At 32.9% G+C, this 17,001-nt stretch overlaps 1 protein-coding gene across 1 annotated transcript in view; it reads left to right on the top strand.

Moving 5' to 3' along the window:
• Positions 1 to 2,052: 2,052 nt before the first annotated feature.
• Positions 2,053 to 17,001, top strand: part of LOC125053606 — a 51,418-nt gene continuing 36,469 nt past the window's right edge. The window contains exon 1 of the mRNA XM_047655032.1: positions 2,053 to 2,244. The gene's annotated coding sequence lies outside the window, so the exon portion shown is untranslated. The remainder of the gene's footprint in view (positions 2,245 to 17,001) is intronic.

The raw sequence follows: 17,001 nt of genomic DNA, 5'->3' as shown, positions 1-17,001 counted from the left end.
GTAGAGGCTACAAGTCTAAAGTATAAATAAATATTAAATATGCAATTTTTTATATTTGTTATTATATTAAACAAATTACTTAATGTAGCTAAAAATCAAAATTAAATATTTATAATTTTAAACACTAAAATGTAATATAAAAAACTTCACAAGTGGCTTCACGGCTTAAAATCAAATTTCGAACAAAATTCTATCTCTCCTCGAACAAAATAGTGTTCAGAACTTTCCCCAAAATTAGATTTTTAAATTTTGCTCCCATTGACTTATTTGGACATTAAACGTCACTAGCAGGCGCCTGACTTGGTAACTCAGCAAATAAAGGACTTCGCTAATTGGTTTGTTAAACGCGGTTGAATCTTTACCAATTGTGAAAGGTTCGTGCGATATCAGGCTGCGGTTGGATTTAAAGCGAGCTCACGAAGGCTTTTACTTAAATTATTTACCCTTTTATTTGTTTCAGATTTTTTTCAATATTAAACTTTCATTTAAAATGTTGTTTTACTAATAGAGATAATACTTTAATCATCCATAAATACTGAATTTAATTATAAGTAACAAAGTAGTTTAAGGTAAACGAAAATGTTTACAAATTTTTTTTTTTGGCGCTGGCACAGTTTGTGTTTTAGGCAGCGTCAAGTATAAGATTTTTATAATTCGCACTTGTAATTTTGCCATCCTCGGCCTAGAACGTATTGCTACGTTCTAAGCCTTCACAGTCTCCTTTCTTAGGTAGCATACTCACTGCTTGCCTTAGAAATTCGACCGTGCCCTCCATGTACGGTTTAAGCACTCGCCCGGTACCGCACAACCCTCCCAAAGGCCGAGAACAAATTTAAATTAAATTAAAACTTGCCCTCGAACCGGGAATCGAACCCGGTACCCCTCACCTAGCTGCGACTTAATAAGACCGCTTCGACAAAGTAGTTTAAGGTAAACGAAAATGTTTACATACAGTTTATAATCATTATCTAAGAAACAATTGAACGTCGGGTTCGTCACTGTTTCCTTCCCTGTTCGAGTAAATTCCTATTTCTGTACTTTCCTAGTACTGGACAGTAAAACCATTAACATACTATATATAGCAGTTCCATCTTCATTAAAACGTCCAAGGCTATCTAATAAAGGCTTGGGCAGTATTTATGCTAAACAAGGGCAACCTTTACCCTCGTAAACAATTCGAATGGAGTATGGAAATAGATCGTTGATTTATAGGGAATGTATATAGCATATATTTTATTGTCAGCAAGGAAGATTTCAATTGTAAGACGCGCACAATATCTTGATTACCTTATCTAATTGAATATATTTTTTTAAACAGTGGTTGTCTGTGAAAGAAGTGGAAGAGATCGTTCGAAAGCGATAAGGCCAGTTGCCCTCATTTTTATTTAATTATTAATGCAACGAAGTACTAATCAATAAATAAATATTATATTTCACCATGATAAATTATAGAAGTTTATATGTTTTGATTTAAAACACATTTTTTTTCGTGTAAGAACAGCAACTAGTGCCCTATGTACTAGAAGAAGACTAATCGATCGATAAGATCCTCCTACACGAACCCCGATATCATGTCGTTTGTTGCAGGTCTTCAAAATAAATCGAGTGAATTAAGGGGTATTGAATTTATTACTGATATTTAACCCAATCTATTCAAATTCAAACTGACTGCATTACAGGAGACGTTAGAGTAAATATTTAATAATAATATTTTTTATAATGTATAATATATAGGACAGGTATTTAAAATTATAATAGTTTTAGAATTAATATAGGGCTACGAAATAAAAGCTAGCCTTCAATTGACATTCTGACAGTGTTCAATGAAACCTATTACAATGAAAGCCTTTAATTCACTAAAGCATTCATAAATCTTCTAAGGCAAAAGTTGTCCTTACGCTATCAGCATATACATTGCGTTATTTTCTTTACATCACTTTAAATTTGTCCTAACTAAACGGTCTTTGTATGCCAATAGATAAATAACTACCTATGTTATTGTGAAAAGTCACATATACAGCCATCTCAGTAGTCAGTACCTTTTCAGCGTTCCAGCTGAAAACACGCGCTGAATGGAGGCGATTTCGCCCTTCAAACTTCGAGTAGTACGCGAATTTGGGAATAGTTTAATTATATTAATTAAATGACACATTAGTGGTTGCGTGTGTGGAATGACATGTAATTGTGTGATGGCCGAGTTTTTCCTTAATTTGTGGGACCTTGATAATGCTTATATTTCTATAGGTAAATACTTTTTAATATTTTTAATTTAGTTTAAAATATAATAAATGTTTGTGTAGTTTTTACCAAATTTATTTTAATAAAACATACATGGATGAGTGTAGTGATTTTTTTTTTCATTTATTGTTACGTATATTTAAGGTAGTTTAAATATTAGAATTAGTTTTAAAATTAGTTAAGTCATTTAGTACTTAAAATTTTAACATATCATTTAAGTATGTAACAATAACAAGATATTTTTAATTTTGTGGCAATGAGCTATTAAGAATCAATATAAAATCTTATCAAAAGTGCCGTTGATTCTTAAATAAGCCGGATCCGGTCAGTTTTGTTACAAATCAAATGGAGTAAATTAAAAGCTTGTACTCTTTATTCGTAAAATCTAAATCGATTTGCACAAAAGCACTTATCTGTCTCTCTTCATCGCAACGTAAAAGGAAAGTGACAAAAAGAGACAAATGATTGACTTTAGTCACATCTTTTATTAACAAGAAGGTTAGACTAGTCTTTAGATAATGATGTTTAAATAAATTACATACACGATTTAAACAAATGACAAACCTATTTCAAACCTTACTATATTAAACTGCGCAGTGAAACAAAAGTATATTTTATGATCTCTGTTATGGAATATGCTTTTTCTGTTAATCTTTTATCAAAGTATTTAACGGCTTTAAAATGTGCATAGAGACAAAACTTTGACTACAATAAAATATCACAAATTTGTTTAGTTAGAAGAACAAATAAGGTAACAAAAATTATTGATTATTTCTATTAAATAAATCATTTTATATCTGAGGAAGAAAAGTTTGCATATTCCCTACAGTGGTTGTAAAAGGATTTCGGATATGAAACGCTCTACGTAACATGCTGGATAGCTAAATAATTTTAGAGGCTAGATTTCGAAGATCCTCCTCCTCCTTTATTCATTCCGACACTTCCATAATTACTAGAAGACGAAGATACTCGTATGATCCAGCCAGGGATAATAAGAAATTCATTTAATTATCTTACGTATATTAATATCGAATGTGTCATAGTTCTTTTTTCACATTCACCATTTCAAAATTTAGGCAAAGAGATAAAAGCGGTTTATATAACTACACAGCAAAACAATAATTCTTGGAGAATCCTCAATCATATACCATAAGATTAGGGAAAATAAACAACATTTCATTTTTGATTAGGCTCTCCACTAATACTTTATAGACGAGAGAATTTAAGCAAGAGAGCTTATAATTTAATTAAGTATACGTCAAACATATGACTCTTTAACCGTTAAATTAAGATAACGAGAGTTTAAAGAACTCTATGGTCATCGACAAAAATTATTACGACATTTATTCTTCGTTTTTTTCTTGTGGTCCATACTCAAATTTTTTTTTGTGTGTATGTATGTATGTATGTATGTAACCGACTCATTCGGACTCGATTTTGACCCACTTTAAACGGACAGATTTAATTCAGACTTTGTACACTTATAAAGAATCAGCGACAAAATAATAATTTCATAGGTTTATCTCGAAAAAACAATGAAATTTTTTTTAAGTCCACAAAGCATTACGATTAAATTGAGACAACACGTATTGCTGCTAGGACTAAAAAGTGGAAAATAAATATAGCTAAAAAAAACTGGTTTTATTGTGAAAAAGCGTGGGGCTCGATAGACGAAAAATATGGCACAGAGCGCCCAACGCTTTTTCACAATAATACCAGTATATTTTGTTCATTACCATTTTCAGCCTAAATTAGGAATTATTTTTCACTTTTTAGTTTGATGTGCTTTAAAAGCGTGTTTTATAGTTTTTTTAAACTATATTTATTTTCCACTTTATAATACACAAATATACAATATTCTTGACTAACATAATAATAATAACTAAAAGTATACAGTATTATACTGCAACATCCAATAATGTACATACGAGAACTTATGTAATAATTAACGTAGATAATAATTCAAACTAGAAAGTGATTTTAGTAGCAGTCATGTGTGTGGTATTAAAAAATACGTGAACTTTACGAAATTGTATAAGATTTAATTTCCAAACGTTTGACTATGCAAACAAATAAAGTTGCTTACGAAAAGTGAAATTATTTTTTGCTTTTGATAATTTTTTTATTCGTTTAATATTTCGTTTTGTTTTAAAAATATATTTTTGTACTATTGGTAAACTTAATTAAATAATTTCGATGATTTTAAAAGAAATTAGATTCCACTAGATTATCCTTGGTTTCAAGAATAGTTATTTAAAATGAAACAGACAAAATAAATTATATGAACAAAAAAGATTTTCATTACAGTTGATCTTCCCAAAAATGGCCTAGTAAACTTTATTTACTCCTTTAAAAACATTCTCTAAATCGATTAAATCAACAGTAGATATACAATACTGTACTGTGTTAGGGAAATATTTATGTCGAGCAATAAAAGTAAAATCGCAGCATTAGTATTGCGATCACGACCGGCCGATGCTAATGGCTTGATAAAAGGCTGATCAGATGTTCACCGGGATCGGAGGTTCAAAGAAAATTCATGGAAATTCCTCTATATCTCATATAAAAAGGAATATTTTATGTATGAATCGGATGTGGTTTGACTACTAAATAATACACCTCTAAGAATGTAAAGTACTGAAGTGGTCCAAGTTTTTTTTAATGTTCATTTCCTTGCTGAGCATGAATGGATTTAACACTCGCTAGTACAGTGAAGGAAAACGTCGTGAGAAAATCACCATGCCTAAGATGCAAAAGTTATGGCGTGTGTTACTTACACATGAAGGAGAAAACTTCGACGACTCATTGGTCTAGTGGTTAGTACCCCTGACTGCGAATCCATGGGTCCCGGGTTCGATCCCCGGTTGAGACGAACATCGATGTGATGAGCATTTGGTGTTGTGCTTAGGTCTTGGGTGTTTAAATATATATTTATATGTCTATATATCTATAGTATGTAGATTGATATCCGTTGCCTAGTACCCATAATACAAGCTTCACCAGCTTAGAATAGGACTAGGTCAATCGGTGTTTAAAAAAAAAATAATATTGGTTGTTTGTAAAGTAGGTTTACGATCGAGATGTTTACGTGATAACGTCTTATTGGTGATATAAGTTTTTGGGAAGTAAGGAATTAATGAAGATAACAATATTTTCAAATTTTAAATTACATCTATCGTTTTATTCACACTTTTGATGATAAATTTCGGGTGTAAAATGACAAGTTTACTTATTCGACTATGATATACATTTTTCTTCATACATTCACGGAATGACTGGCAGCGCTCGAGATGAGACGGGAGATCGGTCCGTCTCTCTCTCGTTATACCTGCGATCGCGCTCGTGAGGTTTTGGTGTGACACAAGTTTCTGAACATGTCACCCGACTAAAATGATTTTAAAGACGTTATCACGTCAAAAACAATAAAGAAATACAGATATCTGAGGCCAAGACGAGTACTGTTGCATCTCAGATTTTTTGTTCTTTATTTTTAAAATCATAGCACAGTGAAGACAAAGTAGAATTATATCTTCACACATGATTTTTCCAATGAATTTGACTTCTGTCTGTGACAATTTTTTTAAGTTGCCAAACGTACGTATGCTAAATTCTAATGTCCATTCACGCTACGGCCGTATATCCAAATTTTTAGCATAAAGCATTGTGACAGTATGATGACGTGAACTGGGAAATCCACTCCAAATATTAAAGGCTTACCAAATTTAGATTATTAACTTCAAATATTATAATCTGCAATAACTCAGTACAATTAGAATAAATTAATAAAAATGAAGGTAACAGGCGGTATTGCTTTCGAGCGATGTCTTCCAGGCCACCACTGGAAGGAAATATTGGCAAATTAATTACCATGTATGGTAATTTTTAATTCAGTTAAGAAAATATATATTACTTCAAAACTACTTTCTAGGATGAAATGCGAAAATTAAATTTTTGCAATCATTATTTACCGCATGAGGTCCCGCCCCTAAAGGCTGTGTCACTGTGAGGTAACTGCGCATGTAGAAAGAATCTATCAGCGTAAATTGGAAAATCGAACGGAAGAGCTTAGTTGGTTAGGTAAGGTTAAGGTTGTGAACCTTTACATTTTGTTGTTATAAATTAGTTATAAACCTTACAAGGTTGTGCATTTAGGTTAAAAGTCCCTAAGAATACAACCAAAATAGGACTTTTTAGGATTAAAAGTCGCCTTAACCATGATTTTAACTCTTTAGAAGTATTTAAGCTAAACGTTTAACAAAACCTCAAAAGTCTCACATCTCATTAAGATCTATATAATTTGAAAATTTTATGAGGTTACATTTATTTATTTTCTATTCTTAATGTAATTTCATATAAATTAAAATATTTCAAACAAACAAAACACATTAAGTGTCTAATAAAATCTTTAAACGAATTTAATTAAAATAAAACGTAGTTTATTAACAAACGGGTGGCAGTTAATTTTCTTACAAAACTAGATTATGTTTAATTTCTAAGTTACTACGAAGTGTACGGTCTTCATTACGACGGGTATGCATAATATGACACCATGGGACGTAACCCCACCTCCAGCTTCGCCCGTTTCTTGTATTTGGCAATATATTAAAAATGTGTTTTTTCATTATAACAATACATATTACTTCTTCTTAAAGTGCCTCTCCACTACTGGAGGTTGGCGGTCAGCTCGTCAAACTCCTTCTTATTTTTCGCCAAGCGCATCAGCTGTTCTACGCTGGTCACTCCCGTCCATTCTCTAATATTGCGGAGCCACGACTTCCTCCTTCTGCCAGCGCGTCTTTTCCCGTCGACCTTGCCCATCATGATTACTTGAAGAAGTCGGTACCGTTCGTGTCGAAACACATGTCCCAAGTAACTTATCTTCTTCTTTTTAATGTTCAATGTGAGTTCTCGGGATCGTTTGTGACTCTATGGACCCAGGTTATCCATATATACATATTACAGTCAATTTAAATAAAAGTTAAACAAATTATACACAAATAATTCACACAATCTATGACCGTGTGACCGTAAAAAATAGAAATTAGATAGATATGGCCGAAGGACTTTATTTTATGATATCCTTCATCGGTTAACCTTTTCGCAAAAATGAGTCAGACACAAAGACTCAACTGAGTTTTCCATTCATCGTTTTAAAGTTTTCAATGAAGCCAGGATCAGTTTGAAATGCTTGAGTTTTTATTTGTTCCAAGTAGATTTGTTTCTTGGAAAACTTGGGGGAAAATTATTCTTTTAGTTCTTGAAGTTGATATATTGACTCTTCGCTGGTATTTCTAAGACGCTTCACGCTTAAATAATTATTACACGTTAAACATTTAGCAAACCGGAATATACCTAGTATATGACAGAGTGAGATACGGAAATAGATTAAAGACGAAAGGAGTGACAAAGACAATTCGGGAAAAGAGAGTAAGACTGACAGAATGGACGGGGAAGGAGAACTAGGCACAAGAACGAGAAAGCACGACCTAAATTTTTAGAAAAACAGAGCTTGCAGATAAATTGTTGATGATAATTCAACTATTAATAATAATGACTATACAGTTATGGTCATTATTAATATCGACCGTTGAATAGTCGTTAATTTATAGTTCTAGCAACACTGACAAACCAAATAAACCACTAGTATTAACTATTTTGAACTAATTTGACTTTGATGTAAGTAAAATATGTTGACAATGGCAGCTGACCCTAACACCATTGCTCCAACATTAATAACAATGAAATCAATTAATGACTATGAAATCAGTTTTACTACAGACTATCAAATAGTCGTTAATTTGAAGATCTAGTAATATTGGCAAAACGAAAAAACCACAAGAACAACGGTTATAAGCTATTTTTTAAAGAGAATGTCACATCTCTTATAACCAATAGAAAAGTAGAAAATGGTGGATTGTTTACAAATTTTAATACATTACACAAAACTTAATTTTTTTTTAATACTTAGACGCGTTTCCGGCAGCAAGAATCACTTGGAGTCGTTCCAATGAAGGTCCCCCAAGACTCCTGCATAATTAGTATCATCAAATTCGTGTAACGAAAATTAAAACTCTTACCAATATCGCTTTTTGCACGGTGCAATAATACACACAAATTAATCGTATATAGTACGTAAATGTTCAATGTTCATATATTTATATAATCATACTTTGATATTTTACTGCATTACTTCAACGTTAATAATTTAATCGTTAAAACAGTTCTAATCATAATATTTTTGTAAATAAAAATGTTTTTTTATTTTACATAAACACACATAAATAATTTACATACTTTATTTTGTAATAAAAGAACCAAAACACAGGCTGGTGATGGTGAACAAAGAAGGTGACTTTATTGTGAAAGTTTATTTTCTTTTTGACGTGACAACGTCTTATAAATCGATGGAGCCGGCTGCACGCACGAAAACACATGACTCATGCGGCGTTAACTCGCTCTGAGGCGTTACCTCGCTCTGAGGCGTTCCATTTAAGGCTTGAAGTGCAAGCGAGAGTGCGAAGCGACAGAGAGGCACAATCGGACTCCGCGCTCTTCAGCGTTCGACATCTGTCTCTCTCCTACTTGAGTGAGCGATTCGTGACGTCGTCACGTTCAACTATCGTCAGTAAACCGACTTTACAGACAACCGATTTTTTTTTAAATTAAAAATTCAACCGCTATATTATTCGTCGTTAATATTAAACAGTCCATATTACAAACGTACTATTTTTATTAAAACATCTATCATTCTGACAAATTTTACAAATTAATATTGAATAGGCTATGAGGGAAACGAAATACGATAAAAATATTACATTACTTCAATAAGAACGCTGATAAATTGTTTTATTAAAACTAGTCCCATAATCACATAATCATCGCTAACTATATCGATCGATATAATATTTTTTTAAACTGAGGCCAAAATATCGCTATCGTTAATGAGAGTTTCATAAACTTTTCAAAATATATTTTTTATTGTTTATACATATAAATTAACCAAAATTACAAAAAAGGGTGGGTGTACCTATGTACGCGCGTGAGAATACTTCTATGGCATTATTAAAAATAGTTTTTGATTGCATGCAGATAATTAATTACAATTAAATAATCAAAGACTGGAAAAGGAGTCATTATAGTCAAAAAAGTTCAGTTTACATTTGAAAAATTAAATAAATAAATATTTATTAATATTATATTTATTATTATTTTCTAATATTAATATTAGTATTGCTTTAAATATTCAATTTAAATCACTTCTGATTATAATTCAGACGCAAATATAAAATTCGCACTTGTATAATGAAAACAAAATGAAAACACGGGTTTTAAATGTAGAAACTCAAAGCATGTGAATAAATATTATAACAGAGGCGGCGTGCATGCCAACATGCGCCACTAACTTCATTCTGTTAAATTCGTGTCACGGTGCGCGCGCATCGTAAAATTTCACTCTCATAAATTTTTCATAACGCGCCTAAAGGCCGATTTACATTATCTTAGTGTTTAGGAGAGTGCTTTAGGATAGTACTTTAGTTGAAACATGTAAACGCTACTTGCTTTAGTAAACGCTACGCTAAAGAACTTGCCTTTCAAGTTGTACTAAAGCACTCTCCTAAACACTAAGATAATGTAAATCGGCCATAAAGAAGTATAACTTCAAAAAAAACAATAGATCACTTCCCGAAATTCAACAATATAGTACTCATTCAATTACTTTAAACAAAATACTGAAGAAAAAATGAATTTATGTATACGTAATGTAGACTCCTTTAATATTATGTTTACCAAATTCGGTCCAATTTTGCTATGCGTAATTGTGGCTTTGTTCATATCGAATCATTGAATGAAAACCTTACCCTTGTCAAAGGCGCGTTCACTAGATTAACTTGTTAGGTGTTGATTAATTATCCTTATTTTATATTCAGATCGCTACTGGGTTAAGTAAATATAAGTAAACCTAATCTCAGTTTCATAACTATTACTTCCTGATAGTGTTGGTATACATTTTCTTCTTTTCGTGGCAAAAATAGTAAGCTCTCTGATTTTATTTTAAGGTTTAATTCCTGTTGTACTTGGATGCTTGGGATTTCATTGGACTGCAAACAAAATATAACCATACTAAACCAGTTCAAACCAGTTTAAAGTGATGTAAGATTATTTCGATACTTTGCTACCAACGGGTTTTTGACTCAGCACAGGCAATTTGGTTATCTCCTTCTCCCTGAATCGACCAAGTTAAGGCCGTTATAGGCCTTATCACATTAATCCGCGAGGTGCATGAGGGAAGTAGGTGTTAACGAGCTGTGGGAGGATCTACGCAAATAAAATTATGATAATCTGTGTGTGGATTGTGAAACCGTCGTCTACGAGGACGATCGCCTGCAGCATTCACATGAGACGCTCCTCATTGGATTCAGAAATGAAGGGTGCACTCTCCTAAACACTAAGATAATGTAAATCGGCCATAAAGAAGTATAACTTCAAAAAAAACAATAGATCACTTCCCGAAATTCAACAATATAGTACTCATTCAATTACTTTAAACAAAATACTGAAGAAAAAATGAATTTATGTATACGTAATGTAGACTCCTTTAATATTATGTTTACCAAATTCGGTCCAATTTTGCTATGCGTAATTGTGGCTTTGTTCATATCGAATCATTGAATGAAAACCTTACCCTTGTCAAAGGCGCGTTCACTAGATTAACTTGTTAGGTGTTGATTAATTATCCTTATTTTATATTCAGATCGCTACTGGGTTAAGTAAATATAAGTAAACCTAATCTCAGTTTCATAACTATTACTTCCTGATAGTGTTGGTATACATTTTCTTCTTTTCGTGGCAAAAATAGTAAGCTCTCTGATTTTATTTTAAGGTTTAATTCCTGTTGTACTTGGATGCTTGGGATTTCATTGGACTGCAAACAAAATATAACCATACTAAACCAGTTCAAACCAGTTTAAAGTGATGTAAGATTATTTCGATACTTTGCTACCAACGGGTTTTTGACTCAGCACAGGCAATTTGGTTATCTCCTTCTCCCTGAATCGACCAAGTTAAGGCCGTTATAGGCCTTATCACATTAATCCGCGAGGTGCATGAGGGAAGTAGGTGTTAACGAGCTGTGGGAGGATCTACGCAAATAAAATTATGATAATCTGTGTGACGTGTGTGAATCGTGAAACCGTCGTCTACGAGGACGATCGCCTGCAGCATTCACATGAGACGCTCCTCATTGGATTCAGAAATGAAGGGTGCGACAGTAAAACACGAAATTGATGTAACAAAAAATGTGTGCGTGTACTAGGTGTACACACGTAAGAAGTAAAACTTCTTTTTGACCTTATTTTTCGATAAATGATCTACTATATGCAACTTTACAGAAATTGGTTAAATATAGTTAAATTAGATAAAGTTTAACAAAAGGCTTTTATTATCATAGACATGAATACAAATACAATTACTTCATTTTAACTTATTACTGTACTACTATGTAGTACTAAGATTATTACAGAATTTCATTAATTGTAATAGAATTATTAGTATTACTATTGTTGTTATCGTTATTATATATTTTTGTTACTAATGGCTTCGAATCTCTTCGGATCAACCGTGGTAGGGACAAGAAAAAGATGGCGCGTAACCGAAAAATGTGACAAATGTGTGTAAATTTTTTTCCAACGCCGATAAAGAAGTTTGACTTCAAAAAGCAACATGGGGCGTAACCTGCTACAAAATTTCTCCCATACGTCGATAAAGAAGTTTCACTTCAAAAGATGGCGCGTAACGGAAAAATGTGACGCGTAACCAAAAAATGTTACACTAAATTTTTTTCCAACCCCGATAAAGAAGTTTCACTTCAAAAATTAAAGCATTAATATTATTTTAATTTCGCATAGATAAACAATTTTAAGGCGCTCTCAAATGAGATTGTTACATTAGGGTGTCTGGTGTCGATTCCGTAAGATTTGAATTTCGAACAGAATGTATCGTATTTTTCTTCAGTAAATTGAATTGAATTTCGAATATGAATACGCTTCAGCGTTAACTTTGATTATGTAAATTGGCATCTAAAAAGGGATTGGGTATTCCAACGCTCACTATGCCCTATAAAGGTTTTCTCGTTTCTCTTTAGTGAAACAAATGCTATATTGACGCGAGTATCGTAAAAATTGAATTGAGGTATAATATTGTTTGTGAAAAAATATTTATTTGTGCTGAAGTGAGTAATGTGATTGAAAAGAATACTCGATATTTATATGTATACGTGTGTATAAAGCCTGCGTTATATAAGAAAAACTGATGTAATTTGTTAAACAACAATCCTTTGTTTTTATTTATTTGATTTTACCACGAATAATCAGGATATTGGATAATCTTATCGCTAATAGGGACCTTTAGGCAACCTTATTAAAAAATAGTTAATAATCTACTCTACTAATACACTACTGCCCTACTAGGTACTAGTCAGTTGGTTTATGTAAATAAATCTATGGAGACACAATGGAGACTTATATCGAAGTAAAAAAGTTATTAAATTCCAATTTATTTTAGTATATCACGTTCACTGCAGCAAGTAAAATCATAATTCTTAATCAGGTGCGGCGGCGGGCCAAAATGCGCCCCCAATGATATTTCTGCCGGTGCGTGGCAGGTCTTTCTAGACCCAACAGCACTAGGATAGATTAAATTGCTATAACTTTGTGGAAACATAATGTATAATATATTTTTTTATATTGTTAGAATGACCTTGAACCCAACTTCCTTAGGTTTGATTCGCCCCGGGATCTGGCAAACAGGAAATGAGCAATAAAGCAGGAAAAGCGGCAGGCCGATGTCGACCTGAACCGCACTTGATTATATTTTTAGTAGTGATGGGACAGAGAAATAAGGGGATATCGAAAAGAAAACAGAATTGTCATAAAAGAATTGAAAATGTATTTTTTTACTTATGTATGCCTGTCTTGGAAACAGAAATACTTTTTATTTTTCTTTGTGGAAAATATTTCTTCACTGCTGTCACTATCACTGTCAATAACTGCAAGGAGAATTATTACTCTATTTTCCAAAATTTGTATTTTTCTTATATTGCTTGCCATCGTTGATTTTATCGAACGCTACGTTAGATCAGTTAGATAGCACAACACTAATTGACCGGGCGCGCGCTCTGTGCGGTATCGGGTCGCCAGCTGCCTGTTGGGTGGGCGGGCTGAAATAGGCCCACTGCCGCACTCAGCGGATGCAAAGCACCGTCAGTGCGTGGTAGGTCGATAAAAGCCTGCCGTTATGTTTTGATGGGGAAAACCTACAATTTTGACCGCAAGATGAAATATATATTTGTCCCTGTCGAATTTTTACAAACACCTGAGATAATCGTTACGCACCAGCGAGAGGGACATAGATTTCTTCGTCCGCACCAGCGGAAATACCGCGGCAGGCTGATATCGGCCTGTTACGCAGTGAACGTGATATATAAATAATTTAAATGTTCGATAAATTGTACTTTTACCATACTGTAACCCTAAAGGTGCAGGGCGGTGTGTGCGGCACATTTTCATTAAATAAATAATAGTTTAAAAAAACTAGAACACACGCTTTTAAAGCACATCAAACTAAAAAGTGAAAAATAATTCCTAATTTAGGCTGAAAATGGTAATGAACAAAAAATACTGGTATTATTGTGAAAAAGCGTGGGTTGGTCGATAGACGAAAAATATGGCACAGAGCGCCCGAGAATTATTTTTCACTTTTTAGTTTGATGTGCTTTAAAAGCGTGTGTTCTAGTTTTTTTAAACTACAGTAGAACCTCGTTAAGTCGAACCTCGATAAGTCAAAAACCTCCAAATCTCGAAAAAATATTTTGTTCCCTTCCCTTAAAACACCAAAACCTCCATAACTGGAAATCTTGACCCTCTGTTAATCGAAATAATCACCGAGTCCCTTCAAGCCATTTTGGTACATATTTTCACTCTATAACTCGAAAAATTAAATTTGACCTCTGTATCTCGAACATAAGAACGTTTTATTTTACAACCTTTACAACTTGATCATTTGGAATTTATTATCTCTATTGTTCGAACAAAAATAAGTTATCGACTTTAAGAACTTGCCGACAATGTGAGTACACTATTGTTTCTTAGAAAACATTTAGGAGTATACAATAATAAATTTATGACATGGAAACACGTGTTTGCTTGCTTTGTGTCAGGTGTCCAATCCTCCATAAGTTGAAAACTCTATAACTCGAATTTTTTGGCGTCTCCCTTGATATTCGACTTATAGAGGTTCTACTGTATTATTAATTTTTTATTTTTTAGTTAATTTTTTTTAATTTTTTTTTCGGATTATTGCATTGTCATCGATCTTTGACAGGTGCGCAAAGTTTGAATTAAATCTGTCCGTTAAAAGTGGGTCAAAATCGAGTCCAAAGGAGTCGGTTACATGCATACATACATACATACATATATACATACATACAGGTGAAGCTAATATAAAGCGTGTAAAAAGAATAATTTTAGCGTGCTATTAGTACAAAATATAATCTCTAAACAGATACTCAAATCTGGAGTCCAAACCGAAAAGGTCTGAGCTGGTTATTCTATTTTATTTAAGTGTGTGCGGATCTAGTATCATCTCAATCAGGCACGCGGTATTATTATTTATTATTATTATTTACTTAACACACTGGCAGCTTTTAATAAGCTGATGCGTGTGTATTAAGGGATTTGGAGAAACTTATCCAGTCTATTTTTAAAGGTGTTTACAGATGGTGCACTGATCAAACTCTCCGGAAGCCTATTCCAGTCGGCCACTACACGGTTTGGGAGAAAGTTCTTTAGGGAATTTGTGTTGTGTTGAGTGGTCTTAAGTTTTAAAGAACTACCCCTCAAATGTGTATTTTCACTTAAAATAAAGAGCTTCTCAATTCCTGGAACATTATAGTGGCCAGTGAGGATTTTATAGGTTTCAATGAGATTTCCTCGTAATCTCCTACTTCCTAAATCAGTAAGGTCAAGTGCTTTCAGACGGTATGTATATTTGTGCATCTTTAAACGAACAAATAATGACGACATACGTACAAACGTACCTGTGTTTATAGAGGAAAAAGAGCAGGATTTGGCTTTTAGAAAAACGGAAAAGAAATATCGCACAATTTCGTATTTTCCAAAGAGTTATTGGTGTTTGCAACAATATTTTTCAGATGTTTGCAACTGCATACAATTGTATCTATTGACAAATGTTGTAGACCTAGGGTTAGTGATTACTGATGACTTTTATAAACGGAGTTTAGATTGCTAGGGAAACATAATACAATAAATTTGATAGGAACTGATTATATCTAGTTCTTAGTCTAATCTAAAGCGGTTAGACATAAGACTAGAGAATTGTTTTTTTTGAAACCGGTAAATAATTATTAAGGGTTGTATTTGACTCGTTATTATAGTATATATACCCTTTCCTTAATTAAAAACACAATATAGGCCAATTAAGCCTCTTATGCAAGAATATAAAAAAAATAAAGAATATAAAGTCATTAAACCTCATGCCTTGAACAGACTAAATCGAAACCCCGTAAAGGAACAGGAAACATGTAAAATAAAGTTAAAATATCAATTTCTAAGTGCGATATTATTGTATTCCTTCATATAGGTAGCAACTTACCTTCTTCATTTACAAGTATGTATTACCAGTTCTCAAATCAAGGGTGAAGAATGGACGAGATACTTAAAAGATGGCTGAATGTGTTTTAGTCTAGTCGACAAGTTGAAAATGGTACAAAATAGAGATACTGCTCTTAAAATTATGTGCCATAGCTCATTGGATCCGGAATTACGTCTAGAAAAATGTGCCAAAAGCGTGTATTAGCACATCAAAAATGGCAAAAGTTATAAACAATTAAAGATGAAAAAAAATGGCATTTCGTTTTTTGCCAATATTTAATAAACTATTAATATTTAAGAAATTTCAAAAAAAGATTCTTTATTTTATGCTTTTGGCACATTTTTCTAGACATCATTCCGGATCCAATGAGCTATCGCACATAATTTTTAGAGCAGTATCTCTATTTTGTACCATTTTTAACTTGTCGACTAGACTATTTAAGATATGTCAGTAGCCATGTATTTCTATACCGCACGATAAATATAGTCGAGATTGAAATGCTTTAAAATAATACTATTGACAATGACAGGAACCGGCGCTTGGACTATAAACCCAAAACCATCCGTTATAGTTGGCGTTATCTTCAACAGTTGCAACATTTCGCGATTTTATTGCACCATTTCGTGTATATGCTGGCATAAACTGAAATCGAACGTGTCGAACAGTGTTAATTTTATGGTTGATGATAACTTTGAGGCCTAATTAATTTGTTCAATAATTAATGCGAATGGTTGTTGTTATAGCAACCGATCGACAAACGCGTAAAGTTCTATTAATTTTTAATGGCTCCTTGTTTCTGAATATTTTGGTATTTTAAGATGTGTTGAGGTTAATTAATATAATAACACAATTTTCTATTGACATAAGCGTCGTTAAGTTGAAAATCCTAAAACAAAATACGAAACTTCTAAAAGAATCATTCAGTAAATTGCTCAGCTGGGATGAAGTTCGTCATAAAAGAGCTTTTGAAAACTATTTTAGTGAACGATGTATCGTCAAGGGACATTCGCGCTCAGCTTCGTTTCCTTTTCATTACAGCAAAGCTCGCTGAGGCGGGTGGCCGAACAATTTTGTGTTTTTACATGAGAGCTAAAT

The sequence above is a fragment of the Pieris napi genome, chromosome 11 (genome assembly GCF_905475465.1).
Source record: "Pieris napi chromosome 11, ilPieNapi1.2, whole genome shotgun sequence".
NCBI lineage: Eukaryota > Metazoa > Arthropoda > Insecta > Lepidoptera > Pieridae > Pieris > Pieris napi.
The sequence above is the reverse complement of the archived record's forward strand: the minus strand, read 5'-3'. Positions and strand labels throughout refer to the sequence as shown.